The following is a 16,150-nucleotide window of genomic DNA, read 5'->3' on the forward strand; positions in this document are numbered from 1 at the left end:
TAATTGTTTTGCCTAATTTGCTTTAATAGTATATCTGAAAACCTCATTAAAAATTATCAATATTCCCTAAAATAACCCAAACTCTCCTTCAGTGCAATATATGACAAGTCTACCTAGATGTGTTCTGTGCTCCACTTTTTTCAACTGCAAAATGCCAATGATACAACGTAGGTATTATATAGAAAATACAGCTTGTCCTAAGCATTTCAAACTATCTCTCAGCACTACCAGTTGTGGGGCTTTTTGGCCTGGGAACTCCCATCACTTCATAGCTTGGAACAAGCAATTAAGCTTTGCCCAGAACTGTAATTTTTCAAGAGCAAAAAGTATAAAATATTTTTTCATTGGTAGTCATTTTTATAAAGCAAGAAACGTGAACTACACAAATTTTTCCCAGTAAAGTCATCACTTTATTTCCCCCCCAAATAAACACAGGCATCCATTTACCACAGCTCAATAAATCTTAACTGGAGAACAAACTCATGTTGTAAGATGATGAATGAGAAAGCTTGTCTAAATACTTCAGAAAGGATCTGATTGGGAAAGGATGGTAAAAGAACATCTTTGTTAATAATCTGGCCAGCCCAAAAGAATACCAGTATTTTAGCTCCAGTTGTCCTAAGAAAATATTACAGCATGAGAAAAGGATGGGACTGTAGATGGTGATTTCAGAAAAAATAGAATAAAAACCACAGTTCTAAAGTAGTACAAAATGACTCGTATTACAAAACCCCCTCAAACTGCCTTGGCCGAGCACGTTCTAGGAATCTCTTTATCCTGATGATAAAATTATTTAAATGCATAGGGCATGATTCTTCTTTTACTTCTACTGCTGTAAATCTGGAGTAATTCCATGAACTTCAGTGGAGGAGGCACTCCATTTTTACAGTGCCAAGAGAACAGAATTTGGCCTGCAAGGGTTTAAATCCCTTGTCAGAATTAAAGGTGCCCTTTAGCCCAATTCTAGTTGCATCAGCTTTTACATATCTTTTATTTCTGGATTCTTGAACTGTTACTGAATTCTTGCTTTCACCGTCAGGAGCAAAGCAAAAGAAATGGAATAAACCACAAAAGGTGAAACATGAGAATACTGGTTGCAGCCAAAGCAGGAAAGATCTTTTTACTGAAATGGGAATTGCCCATCTCTGAATTATTTCCCCAATAACCTTATTTGCCAAAGGTTGTTTCTACAAGGATTGCTAGCTTGGAAAGAGATAAAATAAAAACACCTAACTCAAGAGGACTGGAAAAGGACAAACATAGTATCTATTTTTAAAAGGGGGAACAAAGAAGACCTGGGGAATTATAGACTGGTCATCCTAACTTCGATATCTGAAAAGATACCGGGACAAATTATTAAACTATCAGTTTAGGTAAGCACCTGCAGGATAATAGGGTTATAAGGAATAGCCAGCATGGATCTATCAAAAACAAATCATGCCAAACCAAATTTCCTTCTTTGTCAATGAATAGGAGGGAACCAAAAGATGTGACATCTTGATTTTAAAAAGGCTTTTGAAACATGATATTCTCATAAGCAAACTAGGGAAATGTAGTCTAGATCAGAGGTTCTCAAACTGTGGTCTGCAAGCGCCATTCAGGTGGTGCACAGATAGTTCCCTGTAAGGTGAGCACCTGGGTGGCCGCACATGAGAGAATGAAGGGCCACCGATCTGGAGCTGCGCAGGCGTGGCTTCACTAATTAGGTGCCTGGATCCTGGAGAAGATGCACATGTAAGGTGAGGTGGTGGCCTTGGGGGGAGTAGGGGGTAGGTGGGAGGGGGAATTGGGGTGAGAAGAGGGGGGTGGAGGAATTTGGGACATGCAGGGCTGTGGTGGCCAGACAAAGAGGCGACTTTCCCCTGCTCCAGGGCTGCAGCTACTGGGGAAAGAGAGCCCTCCTTCCCAGCCCCAGCTTGGGGGCTGCCACAGCCAGGGAGAGAGGGCACATCCCTTACATTAGAAAAGTAAGACTACTGATATTAAAATGAGTTGTGTGCTTTCATTTGTGGGACAAAAAAGTTAATAATTAAGGGGGTTTTTTCGTATGGCATTTTTATCCAAACGGTACAAACATTTGGAAAGCTCATTAAGTGGTCTGCTGAGACCCTCAGCAATTTTCAAGTGGTCCACAAAAAAAGAAAAGTTTGAGAACCACTGGTCTAGATGAAATTACTGCAAGGTGAGCCCACAACTGGTTGAAAGATCGTACTCAAAGAGCAGTTATCAGTGGTTTGCTATCAAACGGGGAGGATCAGTCCTGGGTCCAATACTAGTCAATATTTTCATTAATGACTTGGCTAATGGAGTGGACAATATGCTTATAATTTTTTCATAAGACAAACTGGGCAGGGTTGCAAGCACTTTAGAGCAGTGGCTCTGAACCTTTCCAAACTACCGTATCCTTTTCAGGAGTCTGATTTGTCTGCGTACCCCCAAGTTTCACCTCAATTAAAAACTACTTGCTTACAAAATCAGACATACAAATACAAAAGTATCCCAGCACGCTATTACTGAAAAATGGCTTATTTTCTCATTTTTACCCGATAATTATAAAATAAATCAATTGGAATATAACTATTGTACTTGCATTTCAGTGTATAGTATGTAGAGCAGTACAAACAAGTCATTGTCTATGAAAATTTAGTTTTTACTGACTTCGCTAGTGCTTTTTATGTAGACTGTTGTAAAACTAGCAATTATCTAGATGAGTTGATGTACCCCCGGGAAGAGAACCACTGTGGTAGAGGACAGGATTAGAATTCAAAACCACCATGACAAATTGGAAAATTGGTCTAAAATCAACAAGATGAAATTCCAAAGAAGATAAGTGCAAAATACTACATTAAGAAGGAAAAAAATCAACTGCATAATTTCAAAATGGTGAATACCTAGCTAGGCGATAGTATCACTGAAAAAGATCTGAGGGTTACAGTCGATCACAAATTGAATGAGTCAACAATATGTTGTAGTTATGAAAACTGCTAATAGCAGTCTGTATTAACAGGGAGTGTTATAAGCAAGACATGAGAGGTAACTGTCCCTCCCTTCTTGGCACTTGTGCGCCCTCACATGGTTTGGGTGCCATACTTTAGGAAAGATGTAGACAAATTGGAAAGAGTCCAGAGAACAACAAAAATGATAAAAGGTTTAGAAAACCTGACCCCTGAGGAAAGGTTAAAAAAAACTGGGCATGTTTAGTCTGAGAAAAGAAGACTAAAGGGGGGACTTGTTAAGTCTTCAACTATATTAAGGGCAGTTATAAAGAGGATGGGTGTTCAGTTGTTCTACATGTTCACTGACAGAAGACAAGTGAAGGAAATTTACGTTAGATATTAAAAACTTTGTAACTATAAGGGTAATTAAGCTCTGGAATATGCTTCCATGGAAGGTTCTGGAATCCCCATTATTAGAAGTTTTTGAGAACTGGTTACACAAACACCTGTAGGGATGGGCTAGGTTTACTGAGTCCTGTTTTAGCACAGGGTATTGGACTTGATGACCTCTTGAGATCCCTTTCAGCCCTATATTTCTAGGATTCTATTTCCAAGAAACAAGGAGAAAGACAAATGAAATCCAAGACTTATTTGATGTACTGGGTACAAGCACTCAAATATTAGGGTGATGAGTGTGGTATAAAGGCTTAGATAGATGGACTTATCTTACCTGTAACTAAAACAAATCAGTGATTCTGCTTATAATTAAAAAGGTAGAGATGAATTAAAGTGCTGCTAGGGTGCAATTCACCTTTCTCTCACAAAGCCTGAGTAAAGGGATGAAGGGTGGGGTGAAGGGAGTGGAATTCAAACCTTCAACCCATGGACAGCCTGTGGGGATGCAATGTAGCCTCTCCACAGCTACAACTCCAGCCAATGAGTTGGAAGAGGGGTGCAGCGCCTGGTCTCTTTTCAGGTCGCGGTTCCTTACCAATGGATCTGGATCTGATAAATACATACAACAGTGGATGTTGACATAGCCTTTAATAGGGGTGCAATGTATATAGTCCCTTATTCTAGCCAAGATCTGTTGGCTTGTGTGCATGTTTATGTGTGTTATTCACACAGGCTAGGGTACTATAGCTGCTGTTGCTACTAGAATCTCCCAAATTTAGTATGCCGGGAGTGCAAGGACTAAGGTGGGGCCTAGGCTCTGTGCAGTTTGAGTGCTTTTTCACATCTCAACACTTGTGCCATTTCTTCTCTCTAGTACTTATGCACAGGGCTCAGCTCAATCTGGTCTCTGCAGGAAATGACTAATGTACATATTTAATAAAAATTCCAAAGCCGCTTTATAATATTGCTCCTCAGTTGAGTGTTAGCAGAGTTCAGGGCCTTACAAGTCAGTCTCCTAGTGGAACAGAAATCATTGTTATGGAGTCTGGGTATATTCTTGGTGCATTGTTTTATTTGTACACTTACAGCAGTCCTAGATCAAAGGTCATCACAAGTGGCATGCAGGCAAACCCTCTTTCAGAAATCTCAGCCCCAGCAGCAAAGACTGGTTATCAGAAAGCAACTGTGTATCAAAAATTCCTCTCTCTAGTGAGAGAGATTAAGGCTCAGATCATATTCTCCTGGTGTTTGCCACAGCTTGCCCAAGAGCCTTCAATGCAAAAACTAACAACACTACAGCATTTTTTCCAAAGACTGAACAGTGCTCACCTGTTCAGAAAAGAACCTGTAAAACTATGTGTATCATTGCTATCTGGTGACTCCCACCAGAACAATAATAATGCACATTAGAACATACATTCTTCAGTCCTTTGCTGTTTATTTTAAATGTCAGCCTGGGAGCCCTTCAACAAATGGAATTCTCCCTATAGTCTGTAAGGGTTCTATATGCAGCATGGCTGCAGGACTAGAACAGTCACTGTTAACCACATCGCCAAGTCACCATCCTTTCCTCTGGCTGAAGTTTACATATCAGAGTTAGCAATAATGGAGACTGGAAAAGAAATAGGGAGAAAAGGGAGATCTTTCAAATCACAGTACAGTGAATAATCTCTATTATTTTAAGGATAAAAGTTTCACAGCAGCATTACCAACTTTCTTTGGCCTCAGTTCTGCCATCTTTAATCATGGTGAGTTGCACCTTACTTTGCACATAGTCCTGTTACTTTCAATAGGTCTGCTTTGTATAGTGAGATACCACTCAACCTGAATCAAGGTGGCAGTATCTGGCCCTTTAAGGTTAAAGAAAATGAAAATAAAAAAAGAAAACATCTTTCTTTGTTCTCCACTGTGCTCATGCATTAAAATGACTAGAACCCAATATTGCTCCTTTCCAGAGCAGCAATTCACTAACTTCTGAAAAGAAAAAAAAAAAGTCATGCAATGAATGACTTTAAGAAGGAACGAGAGTTTCTTCATAATGCAGTGTGAAGGGAAAATCCTGAATCATGTTTTGTTGTCCTTCTTTGTATTTGGAGTTCCTGGATGTCTAAAGAAATGAGAAGGTCACTATTACTGAAGTTTCTGCAACAAAAGAGAATTTCTCAGACCATTTCTTAGAAAGTCCATATTGAGGGCTATTTTCTCAAGTCATTGCCTACTTTATTGATGTGACCAGCCCCACTGAGTTGTGCATGAGGAAAGTGAATTTGTCCTTTGTAACAATGATCTATATGGAGCAAAATGGACTATAGCTTTACAAACATTGGAACTGCTTCATAAAAGTAGCCTAATGCAAATGACAACAAATCCACAGTGTACTTTGCTCACCCAAGGTAAACATCTTAACATTGTGGGACTGCAGTTTAGGAAGCACTTTAAAAGGGGAAGTGCAGTAGGTTTCAGAACACAGCACTTAACAGAGGGTCACTTGAGTACTTCTTCAAGGGGGCTTTTGGGTAGTGCTCCCTAAGGAACTGCTCCACCCAAGATAGACAGACATGAGAAAAGGTGGTTAAGGATTTTGAGAGGAAGGATTGCTTTAAATTTCTATGATATCAGAAAGGAACATTTTGCATTATGGTGCCAGAATCCCATCAGAAGCTCTGTTATCTTGTTTTACAGAGCAGAACTCTTATGGAATTATAGTTTTTCCTGGTATTTATTCTATATGCATTTAATGGGGCATTCCAGATTACATCAGCACCAGCAACCCAAAGCACAGAGAAGATTTTAAAGCCTTCCGCAGAAACCAATTGGAGCACCAGAGTACGACATACCACTGAGTAAAGGCTCATTCAACCACACACCAGTGCAGCCAAATCTGTTGTCAATTATCATAAAAAAGACAGGGTCAAATTCATAGATTCCAAGAGTTTAAGGCCAGAAGGGACCATTAGATCATCTAGTCAGACCTCCCATATTTCATAGGCCATTACATTTCACCAGTTAGTCCTGTACTGAGTCCAATAACTTGTGTGTTCACTAAAGCATAACTTCCAGAAAGGCATCAGTCTTGATCAGAAGGCATCAAGAGATGGAGAATCAATCATTTCCCTTGGTAGTTGGTTCCAAAGGTTCAAAGTATTGTGTCTAATTTGAATATCCAGCTTCAGCATCCAGCCATTGGTTCTTGTTATACCTTTGCTAGACTGAAGAGCCTTTAATATCTGGTATTTTCTCCCTGTGAAGGTAGTTACACACTAATCAAGTCAACTGTCAGTCTTCTTTTCAGTAAACTAACCAGCTTGAGCTCTTTAAGTCTCTCACTGTAAGGCATGTTCTCTAACCCTCAAATCATTTCTGTGACATTTTCCTGCACATTCTCCAACTTTACAACATCCATTTAAAACTATGGACCCCAGAACGGAACAAAGTATTCCAGTATCCATCTCACCAATGCCCTACGAAGACAAAATCACCTCAACTCCTACTCTCTACTCCCGTTTATACAGCCAAAGATTGCATTAGCCCCTTATGCCACAGCACTGCACTGTGTCCAGTCAGTTGTTCCCACTTGTCCATGTAGCACCTCACTGCAGTTAATAGGATTGCAGCCATACAACTGAGAGCAGAATGTGGCCCACTGAGAACAGAAGCTGAGTTGAGAACAGAAGCCGGCAGCATGCAGAAGGGAAGGCCTGAGTGGGAGAAAATGCATGTGTGAGAGAGAGATAAGGTGGCTGAGGGAAGATAAGGTGAGAGACAGACACGCTTTGGAGGCTTGTGTGCATGTCCTCAGTTCGGCAGGTGCTAACAGCTGCAGGGAGGTTTGGTGGTAGAGAGCTTTGGGGGCAGATGAGTTTTTTTGGGGGGCACCATGGAAAGGGTTTTTTTTTTACAATTTTACCTTTAAAATGAAGGCAGCGGCCTTTCTAAACGGGCAGCCACGCTCTACATGTGTTTCTCCAGTTCTCCCCTTCGCCATGCCGAAGAAGCCTCTCGGGGGCTCCATTAAGCAGCAGCAGGCGGAGACGTTTTGCAGTTACCTGTCCTAGCCTGGCCTGTCCCCCCTCCCCCAGCTGGCAGCCCGTCCTGCCGCCCTCCCCACACGTGTGGACAGCGCTGATAGCCCACCCAGCCAGGCGATGCGCGCACGGGCAGGCGGGGGGCGGGCCACGCGGGCTGGATCCTTTTGTGTGCGCGGGCTGAGCCTGCTACAGACAGCGCTGTCCTGAGCCCTGGTCTTGCCCTTACCTAGCCCCAGCGCTAACCAGCCCGATCCAGGCTTTGTTCTCAGCGCTGGCGGAGACCCTGTTCTTAGCCCCACTCCGAGGCGCGCCCCCCATCACGGCCTCCGGCTACTTTGCGCTCAGTCTGTTCCCCAGCTCCCAGCCGGGGAGGCGCTCGCGGGAGGTGAACTGAGCTCCCACAATGCTGTCTGCGAAAAGGGAGGGGGAAGGGGGCTCCCCCGTGGGCTCCCTGCAAGCCCGCCCCTCATTCAGGGAGGGAGGAGGAGCCGCCGAGCCGCTGACAGGACGGGAGACGAGGTGCTCATAGAGCCGGAAACTACGCGCGCCTGCCCTGCACATACCAGCTCCCCTCCCGCAGCAGCACCTGCAGCGTGTCCTACGGAAATCGCCGGCTGGGGACAGCGCCTCTGTCCCTCGGGCCCCCGCACCGGTCTCGGCGCCCTTGGCACAAGCCTAGCCCATCTGCTGCTGCTGCAGCCGCCCTTCCAGCCGGGCACGGGCAGGGTGAGTGTGATGTGATGCGCTGCCCTGGGTCTGCCCCGCGGCGGGCGGGCTGCTACTCACCTCGCCGCGCGCCCCGGGGCCAGTGCTAATGCGGAGCAGCAATGGCTGCGCCGGCTCCACGCGGCTCTCTCCCGGCTGGTGTGCCCGCGTGTGATCCCGCGGGGGTGCTGACCTGCCCGCAGTGCAGCAAGCGTGTGGTGCCCTCCCGCTGCGGGAGCTGCTTTAATTCCCTCTCACAGGGCTGGGAATCCGTTTTACTCGGCAGCGTGGCGCATGATGCAATATTTATATTATGGCGAGAGGAAGTAGCGCTAGCTTCATTGACTCGGTCAGTGCGCGCTGGGGGGGGGGGGCGTGTGCCCCCGCTTGTAGACGGACTTAACACCTCCCTTCTCCCCAAAACACTCTTACAACGAGCTTCTGGGGAGCAAGATCCCTGCTCACTCCCCCACATCCAGAGAGACAGCCGGGCAGATCTACCCTAAGCGGCTGCGTCCCTCCTGGGAACCTTGCCTTACACGGTGCTTCTGGTTGTAATGAGTCACCATTTATCGCCCTCTCCTCATTCTTGTCGAGCTAGTGCCACGCTGCTAACCTCTCCCATCTCGCAATGATGCTTGTAACTGGCTGTCCTGGCTTGCGCGGGGGGCTGAATGAAAGTATTCTAGATCTGGCGAGCTAGCTGCTTATGGGAGGGAGACAGCCGTGCCCGGCATGTCTTTAGCAGAGGTAATGGCGATCCCACATTTATAGGCAACTAATCTCTTGATTAGAATAGAGAAAAACGTCCAATGAATACCTCAAACCCACGTGCGAAGTCTAATAATGACTATAGTGACAGCTGTAGCCGATGCTTTTTTTTCCTTTTTGGGTAAGAGGTGAGGTGAAACTGGAGTTGTGACTTTGATCAGGTTCCCTTGTGACTTTTTTTTCAATCAGGCACATTTTGTCATTGTTAACCCCCCCTTCTCCCCCCCCCCCCGCTAGCTGAGTGGTAGAGTAAAAGCGGTGAGTTACTGGAAAGGAGGGGCTGTGAGTACTTCCTAGTTGAATGCATGGAGAACCTTTTCCTGCTTTTTCTTTAGATAGCTAGTTCTCTTTAGTTGCCTAACATCATTCAAGCATGATTGCAATGCTATGCTTCTTTTCTCTATCAATTGCAAGGGAAGTTTGGAATTAAGTTATTTGTTGCTTAATATTTAAAGGAACACCATCAACTTAAAAATCACACTGTCTGACATTTTTTATCTGCTGTTGTCACAAGTAGCACCTGAGATTACTATAAATGAACAAAGATTAGTGAAAACAATCTTTTAGTCTACTTAGCCAGATGCTGACACCATCACACACAAAAAGAAGTGGATAACCTTTTGTTTGTTGGTTTGAGACCTGGGTAACTATTTTGCATATATGTTCTAGTCAGCCATGTATTTGATCAGTAATTTGAGAAAAACATTGTTTTGGCAACTCTGGAATCTTACTTTTGCTCCTGCTGCTTTGTGCTGCTTCAGTGGGATAAAACAGACCTAAATCTGACTTTTCTAGCCCCTCGAGGATTTTCTTGCTTTGGGGAATCATCAGGTGGCATATAGCCATGGTAGTGGCACCTAAGGCTTTGTCTGCACTGAAAAATTAATGACAAAACTTTTGTCGTTCGGGGTGTGAAAAAAACCCACACTCCCCCGAACAGCAAAAGTTTTGCCGACAAAAAGCACTGGTGTGAACAGCGCTTTGCAACAAAGCTACCGCTGCTCATTGGGAGTAGAAGATTTTTGTCTGCAGGAGAGCTCTTTCCTGCTGACAAACAGCAGCTACAGTGCATGGCTGTAGTGGAACGGCTGTAGTGGCACAACTGTGTCACTAAAAGGTGTGTAGTGTAGACAAAGCCTAAGTCTGTACCTTCCTTCCCCAGCATAGGGGACATGACTGGGATAAAATTATGGGGTATGTCCGTACTACCTGCAGGATCTGAGGGCAGCGATCAATCCAGCGGGGGTCAATTTATTGCATCTGGTCTAGACACGATAAATCTACCCCTGAGTGCTCTCCTGTTGACTCTTATACTCCACTGGTGCGAGAGGTTCAGGCAGAGTTGATGGGGAAGTGTCCAGTCAACTCACCGCAGTGAAGACACCACGGTGAGTAAATCTAAGTATGTTGATTTCAGCTACTGTATTGACATAGCTGAAGCTGTGTAACTTAGATCAATCTCCCCCCCCCCCCAAGTGTAGACCAGGCCGTGGAGTATATCTACACCCTGATGATTCCCACATACCAGAGTGGTCCTGTAGGAGGATCTGGGAGCTAGCCATCTTTGATTTCTCTCCTGGTTCCTCTTCCCCCCTTTCTTTTGCTCTGAGTACAGCTTGAATGGATTATAGTTTCTGGTCCTCTGTGTCCCAAGAAAAAGATATCAAAAGATCAATTCAAAACGTAGGCGTATTCATCATCTATCTGAAATGTATGACAAATAGGGGCTCAGATACCAGAGTAGTGAGTGCAGGATAAATACTCCGATAGATATGAATAGAACTTGATGTTAATAAAATGAAGTGTATTTGGCAATTAAATAGAAATTCCTTCAAAGAGACCTATGTGTATAAAATAGATCTATGTGTAGTATTGTATATAACTTCCGTTTATTTCACTCTTTGTTATATAACATGAGACATTATGAGTAATATTGCCCCTATCTTGTTAATGTTTAACATAGTAGATCGTGGCCCAAGAGCTGGGGTAAATAGGGAAATGCAGGTATAATGCTCATTTTCAAATCTCATAAATATGGGATATAGGAGAGGAAGTGACATTTTTGAGTCTGGGGAAGTTTTATTCCAAATGGCACCTCCACAATGTTACATTAACATTCTTACTAGGGCTGTCAAGCAATTAAAAAATAATCACATTGTTAAACAATAATAGAATACCATTTACTTAAATAGAGTTGGATATTTTCTACATTTTCAAATATATTGATTTCAATTACAACATAGAATACAAAGTGTACAGAATACAAATATTTGCTCTGTAAAAAAACAAAAGAAATAGTATATTTCAATTCACCTAATATAAGTTCTGAAATGCAAGCTCTTCATAATGAAAGTTGAACTTACAAATGTAGAATTATGTACAAAAAATAACTGCATTCAAAAATAAAACAATGAAAAATTTTAGAACCTACAAGTTGTACTTCAGCCAATTGCTCAGACAAACAAGTTTGGTTACAATTTGCAGGAGATAATGCTGCCCAGGACTTGTTTACAATGTCACTGGAAAGTGAGAATAGGTGTTTGCATGGTGCTGTTGTAGCCGGCATCACAAGATATTTAGTGCCAGATGCGCTAAAGATTTGTATGTCCCTTCATGCATCAACCACCATTCCAGAAGACATACGTCCATGCTGATGACGGGTTCTGCCCAATAACGATCCAAAGCAGAGCAGACCGATGCATGTTCATTTTCATCATCTGAGTCAGATGCCACCTGCAGAAGGTTGATTTTCCTTTTTGGTGGTTCAGGTTCTGTAGTTTCCACATTGGAGTGTTGCTCTTTTAAGACTTCTGAAAGTATTCTCTACACCTCGTCCCTCTCAGATTTTGGAAGTCACTTCAGGTTCTTAAACCTTAGGTCGAGTGCTGTATTTATCTGTCATGGAGTGACCGGGTCAATGCTCTGGAACTACTCTGTATGAAGCCAGTCAGGACTCTGGGGGAGCATGCCTCCTCTCTCTGAGCATACTGTCTCCAGTGCAAGAAACTTACACAGCTTCGACCTTCTTGGGTTTGACCTCGGAGCATTCAGCATCTCCTTCCACACCATGTGCTTTCTGCAACAAGTCCACCTGGGCTCCTGAGGAGGCCAGAGGGGTCCTACACCCCAACTCTGCAGTCAGACGTGACTCTTATCCAGTGTAAAATGGAGGGTTTATTAGTCAACAGGAACACAGTTTAGAACAGAGCTTGTTAGTACAGAAATCAGTAACTTTCAGCCAAGTCCATCTTGGGAGTCCTGGGCCAGATGCCCTGGACTCCTTCTCTTCCAGTCCCCCCACACAGACAGCTCCCTGTTGCTGCTCCTCCTCCTCGTCTCGCTTTCTGAGCAAATGGTGTCACCTGGTCGCATCCCCCTCCTGTATCTCAGGTTACATAGGTGCAAACAGCTGGGCAGCCTCACCTGCCCTGAGGGCCTCAGCAAAAATCACACACCCAGTTCCCACCACTGAAGTATTGGTGCAGTACACTGGGAAACTAAGGTACACACAGTGTTAATATAGGACTGTAAGACTCGCATGCAACATAACAAGATGAATAAAACCCTACTTTGTCACACTATCCGTAGAAACCTCACACTGGTACCTTCTTTGCGTTCTGTCAAATCTGCTGTGAAAGTGTTCTTAAAACAAGCATGTGCTGGGTCATCGTCTGAGACTACTATAACATGACAAATATGGCAGAATGCAGGTAAAACAGAACAGGAGACATACAATTCTCCCCCATGGAGTTCAGTCACAAATTTAGTTAAATGCATTATTTTTGTAATGAGCATCATTAGCATGGAAACATGTCCTCTGGAATGGTGGCCGAAGCATGAAGGGCCATATGAATGTTTAGCATATCTGGCACGTAAATATCTTGCAGCACTCGCTACAAAAGTGCCATGTGAATGCCTGTTCTCAGTTTCAGTAGATATTATAAATAAGAAGCAGTTAGCAGTATCTCCCATAAATATAAACAAATTTGTTTATCTTAGAAATTGGCAGAACAAAACAGTAGGACTGAGTGGACTTGCAGGCTCTAAAGCAGGGATAGGCAACCTATGGCATGGGTGCTGAAGGCGCCATGCAAGCTGATTTTCAGTGGCACTCACACTGCCCGGGTCCTGGCCACCAGTCCAGGGGACTCTGCATTTTAATTTATTTTTAAATAAGCTTCTTAAACATTTTAAAAGCCTTATTTACTTTACACACAACAATAGTTTAGTTATATATTATAGATTTATAGAAAGAGACCTTCTAAAAACGTTAAAATGTATTGCTGGCACGTGAAACCTTAAATTAGAGTGAATAAATGAAGATTCGGCACATCACTTCTGAAAGGTTGCTGGGTCCTACTCTAAAGTTTTACACTGTTTTGTTTTTGAGTGCAGTTATGTAACAAAAAATCTACATTTGTAAGTTACACTTTCACAATAAAGAGATTGCACTACAGTACTTGTATGAGGTGAATTGAAAAATACTATTTCTTTTGTTTATAATTTTTACAGTGCAAATATTTGTAATAAAATAATAATGTAAAGTGAGCACTGTACACTTTGTATTCTGTGTTGTAATAGAAATTAATATATTTGAAAATGTAGAAAATCATCCAAAATATTTAATAAATTTCAGTTCATATTCTATTGTTTAACAGTGCGATTAATCACGATTTTTTTTAATCACAGATAGTTTTTTTGAGTTTATTGAGTGAGTTAACTGTGATTAATTAACACCCCTAATTCTTACCTAGGATTCCTTAGTTTCCTTGCCTCCACTCTAGTACAGTGAGACGTCCCCAGAGTTTCAGAAATGTCACTTCTTGTCCTATTCGCAGCTTTCTGAGACCTAACAATGAATTTTGCACCTGTGTTTTCCTCTTTAATGGCAGCTGTTGGGCAGACACGATCTACTACGTTCCTCTCTCAGCAACCAGATAGGTTCAATATTAAGGATGAGTTGAGTTTTTCACTTAAATATGTTTATTTTTAAAATATATGTGATTAAACCTACAGAGCAAATCAGACTTCTAATGAAATTTAATGTTAATCTTTACAAATTCAGTTCTAAGGTTCTTGGATTTTGAGAGTTGTGCCTGTTTACCCCAGAGATGAATTTGATCTGTTCTGTCTAGAACAAACCTAACATAATTAATGACACTACTGTAATGTTAAGCCTTAAACCTACCAGAAGAGTATGAAATTCAGTCATAGCTGAAGCTGTTGGTAGAATGCTCGGGTCTATCATGCATATTGCTTACCACTGTGAATAGTCCCATTGACTACACGTAGTTGTCAGTTTTGCATCTAGCAGTAAGTGTTCAATGAGATTAATTCTAGAGCTGGTTGGAAAAATTCCAGTGAAACCTTTTTTCCAGGGAATTTGCTAATTCATTGAAATTTAAACATTTTGTGGAATGGTTTGATTTCAGTGAATCAGAACCCTGCCTCCCAGACAGGTTTCAATCAAAAACCTGCCTAATTTCTAGTCATCTCATCTACAAAGCTCCTCAGCAGCTCATTGAGCTAGGAGCCTTGGAACTTGGGAGCCAGGACTTCCTGCTCCTAGCTCCTTCAGCCCATCTTTTGTACTACCTTGTACCCAGAGCTTTCTTGGGTCCCTGGTAGCCTAGCAGGCTGGCTGCACTGGAGCTATGGAAGCCATGTCCCCCTCAGATTGACATCAACATGATTCTTTTCAGTTTCATGGCTGCTGTTCCCTGGTGGGCAGCTATGAAACAGACAAGATTCATATCAATTTCAGTCAGCAACAGTCCTGTCTTCCAGAATTCCAGCTCTCTGCAGTTAGCCCGGTAAGTGATCAGGGATCCCCGGGAGCAAATTTAGTTCTGGAATCACTGTGTTTCAGTGTTTCTGAAATGAAATATTGCAGAATTTCAGTTCTGTGAAAAAATTCCAGTTTTAGTTTTTCATCCTGAGTCAGGATGCAAAATGTTTCTGGAAACTTGAAAATTTTCATGGAACTAAAATTTGGTTTGCTGACCAGCTCTGATTAACACTAGTGTCTTCAGGAATTGGTCACTGACTATTGATCCATCCAGATTAAAATTTTTCATTGACTTCTGCATTGTGAAGGATTACTCGGTGAATTATTACCACTTATTTAACATGTTCTTGAATAGCCACACTGCTGGTGCCTCGATGCTTCATGGTAACCCATTCTAAATCTACTGCTCATACTGTTAAAAACTTTAAAAAAAAAACTGTATGTAACCCCCCTCCTTTTTTTTTTTTTCCCTGAGCCACTTGCTCCTGCCTTTTTTGTAGTTGAGAAATAAGTCTTTCATCATTTCTCCTGTTCTCATGATTGCAAACTGTGTTCTTCTTTTCCTTTTTCTAGGATCTAGGGCAGGGGTCAGCAACCTTTCAGAAGTGGTATGCCAAGTCTTCATTTATTCACGCTGATTTAAGGTTTCATGTGCCAGTAATACATTTTAATGTTTTTAGAAGGTCTCTTTCTATAAGTCTATAATTTATAACAAAACTATTGTTGTGTGTAAAGTAAATAAGGCTTTTAAAATGTTTAAGAAGCTTCATTTAAAATTAAATTAAAATGCAGAGCCCCCCGAACCGGTGGCCAGGATCCAGGCTGTGTGAGTGCCACTGAAAATCAGCGTGTGTGCCGCCTTTGGCATGGATGCCATAGGTTGCCTACTCCTGGTCTAGGGCCTAGACCCTAGAAAAAAGAGAAGAGGCTGTAGAGATTTAGAATTTCACTCTTGCTTGATGTCAATCTCCAGTCCTTGTGATTTATTTTGCTCTTAGTTGTCCATATACTTTCTAAACTGTAGGGACTAGACTTTCATTTGAATCCCTCTTGTTGTTAGCCACTTTCAGGGCTTACAATTAATTATTGCCTTCTATTCATCAATCAGTTGATACTCATTTTTACCTAGTTGATATTTATCCAATTATTTAAACAAGTTTACTATGTGGTAGTCTAGCAAGGTACAAACAGCATAAAAATAGAGCACAGCCCTGTTTATTCAACTACTAATTAACCAAAATTCCATGTTATCCAAATTGTGGTTATAGACCCCCAGTATAGATTACTTATTCATTCCTTGAAGGCTTTTCATCCATATGATTTTGATGTCCCCCAAACAAACAGGCATACACTGTATGCTGTGGGCCAGGTTGTGCCCAGCCCTGTAGAGACTTGTCGCAACATGTTATAAAATGTTTTAATGTGGTTGTGAAGCAGTGAGTTAGCAGACATAATGCTGACCATGCCTTTGGCAGTGCAAGGGCTGTGCAAAGCTAGTCTTCACAGCAGGGAAGGGAGTGGCAAGC

General features: G+C 42.4%; 1 protein-coding gene and 1 long non-coding RNA gene across 8 annotated transcripts in view; one reads left to right on the plus strand and one right to left on the minus strand.

Moving 5' to 3' along the window:
• Positions 1-4,750: 4,750 nt before the first annotated feature.
• LOC116832143 (uncharacterized) lies at positions 4,751-7,792 on the minus strand. Its single transcript, XR_004375391.2, has 2 exons — positions 7,240-7,792; positions 4,751-5,439 (listed from the first exon to the last, which is right to left on the minus strand). It is a non-coding gene; the product is annotated as an uncharacterized LOC116832143 (long non-coding RNA).
• Positions 7,793-7,846: 54 nt separating this feature from the next.
• The window catches only part of SLC7A1 (solute carrier family 7 member 1), an 84,925-nt gene continuing 76,621 nt past the window's right edge, over positions 7,847-16,150 (plus strand). For 4 of the 7 annotated variants that reach the window (XR_004375387.2, XR_004375388.2, XR_004375390.2 and 1 more), the window contains exon 1: positions 7,847-8,086. The gene's annotated coding sequence lies outside the window, so the exon portion shown is untranslated. Of the gene's footprint in view, positions 8,087-9,998; positions 10,225-16,150 lie in introns of all 7 variants that reach the window. The other 3 variants (XR_012655040.1, XR_012655041.1, XM_075061650.1) reach the window with 1 other exon arrangement.

Source organism: Chelonoidis abingdonii, chromosome 1 (assembly GCF_003597395.2).
Source record: "Chelonoidis abingdonii isolate Lonesome George chromosome 1, CheloAbing_2.0, whole genome shotgun sequence".
In the NCBI taxonomy this organism is placed as follows: domain Eukaryota; kingdom Metazoa; phylum Chordata; order Testudines; family Testudinidae; genus Chelonoidis; species Chelonoidis abingdonii.